This window comes from Cebus imitator, unplaced genomic scaffold, assembly GCF_001604975.1.
Source record: "Cebus imitator isolate Cc_AM_T3 unplaced genomic scaffold, Cebus_imitator-1.0 Scaffold291, whole genome shotgun sequence".
In the NCBI taxonomy this organism is placed as follows: domain Eukaryota; kingdom Metazoa; phylum Chordata; class Mammalia; order Primates; family Cebidae; genus Cebus; species Cebus imitator.
Window position 1 is genome coordinate 3806419 of NW_016107606.1, and position 2319 is coordinate 3808737.

A 2319-nucleotide genomic window follows, 5' to 3' on the forward strand; every position below is an offset into this window, starting at 1 on the left:
TTTTTTTTTTGAGATAGGGTCTCACTCTGTCACCCAGGCTGGAGTGCAGTGGCATGATCACAGCTCACTACAGCCTCAACCTCCTAGGCTCCAGCGATTCTCCCCCCTCAGCCCTCCAAGTAGCAGGCACTACAGGCACACCCTACCATGCCTGGCTAACTTTGTAATTTTTGTAGAGATGGGGTCTCACTATGTTGCCCAGGCTGGTCTAGAACTCCTAAGCTCAAGCATCATGCCCACCTCAGTCTCCCAAAGTGCTGGGATTATAATCCTGAGCCACCAAGCTGCTCACGTAAGTGAGTCTTTTAAAAGGGCTGGTTTCTCTTCAACCCTTCAGGAAGAAAGCCTGATGGCAGTTGGTGAGGGAGGGGACACAATGGGGCGTGTCTGACCTCTCACCCTGTCGTGGCTGGGAATTCAGTTCTCAAGGTTTCTCGGAGGTCCCTTTGGCTAAGAGAGGGTCTGTTCAGTCCATTAAGCTGCTTAGAATTTATTAGTTTTTTTTTTTAGTTTTTTGAGACGAAGTCTAGCTCTGTCGCCCAGACTGGAATACAGTGGTACAATCTCAGCTCACTGCAAACTCCACTTCCCAGGTTCAAGCCATTCTCCTGCCTCAGCCTCTGAGTAGCTGGGATTACAGGTGCACACCACCACCCCTGGCTAATTTTTGTAGTTTTAGTAGAGACGCAGTTTCGCCATGTTGGCCAGGCTGGTCTCGAACTCCTGACCTCAAGTGATCTGCCTGCCTTGGCCTCCCAAAGTGCTGGGATTACAGGCATGAGGCACCATATACTGTCAGGATTTATTTTTATTTCTCACATGGCAATGGAATATTATTCAGCCTTAAAAAGAAATGAAACTCTTATCCATGCCACACGTGGATGAATTCTGAAAACATCAAGCTGAGTGAAGGAAGCCATACAAAAGGACAAATATTGTAAGGAAAAATACAGGTTACATAGAATAGGCAAATTCATGGAGACAGATGGCTACCAGGGGCTGGTTGCGCAAGTGGCAAGTGTAAGTGCACCTAATGCCACTGAATCATACACTTAAAATTGGTGAATTCTATGTTACATATATTTTACCACAATATAAAAAATTACATGACATCATCTTATAAGGTCAGTTAGCTCAGGAGGCAAATATTTATTATGACACCTTTAACCTAGCAGTGGTCCAATATAGGGAAAATCCAAGAGCTAGGAGGCCAGAAGCAAGCAGGTTGGCAAATGCAGTCTGTGATCTCAGAGTGGGGGCGCTTCACAGCCAAGGCCACGTGGGGCTCAGATTTGGTTGCAGAGTTAGAGGAGGATGCTCCTGTGAGTGAGTGTGAGTCCACTGACCGAAAACATCTAGAAGCAGGCTCCCCCACACACTAAGCTCCTGGCCAGGAGGGTCCACCTGCGGGAACCCTTTGCACAGACCACCTGAGATCTTGTCCTTTGTTTCAGCAGGGCAGGAATTTTCCAGCCTGAGGTATTTGCATTTGGTATCTTAACTACTGACCTGATCCTGCAGCTGCTAAACCACTGATATGCTTTCTCTGAAACCCCTGATAAGCAGACAGAAAATCAGTAAGCCTGGCCCTCCCAGCTTTCGTGTCATAATTAGTATTTTATTCCTTGTGGGGAGAGAAAATAGCCCAAACACCTGCTCTCTGAGGCGTCAGTTGCCGGCAGATCTCCTTTGTACACTCTCCGTACATATGATTTTAGAGGAAGGAACTTTGGGAGTCTTAGGCCAACCCACTCATTTTACAGTGAAGCCAACACAATGCCAGAGAAGTAAATGGATTGCGGTGCAAGAGGTGTTGTGGTTCGAATCCCTGCCGGCCACTTCCAAGCTCTGCGCCTAGGTAAATTATTTAACCTCTGGAAGCCTCATTCCCCCACAGTAAAACAAGGATAAAACAGCTTCCTCTTGGGGATCTTCTGAGGAATGAGGCCATGATGGGGTTTCAAGTTCGCTGGCAGCTGGCAGGAGGGAAACTCAGCCAGCACCCCCTCAGAGAATCCTGTCCACGCCAGCCCCATCTTTTCACTCTCTCGCGCTCAACCTGGTGTTACTGCCTTCTTGACATTTGTCTTTAACTGAAGTTGGTTACGTGTGTACTTTTTGGTTTCGTTACCAGAAAGGGGTTCTGTCCAGACCCGCAGAGAGGCTTGAACCTCACACAAGAAAGAAAGAATTTGGTGGCTGGGCATGGTGACTCATGCCTGTAATCCCAGCACTTTGGGAGGCTGAGGCAGGCGGATCATGAGGTCAGGAGTTCCAGACCAGCCTGGCCAACATGGTGAAAACCCATCTCTGCTAAAA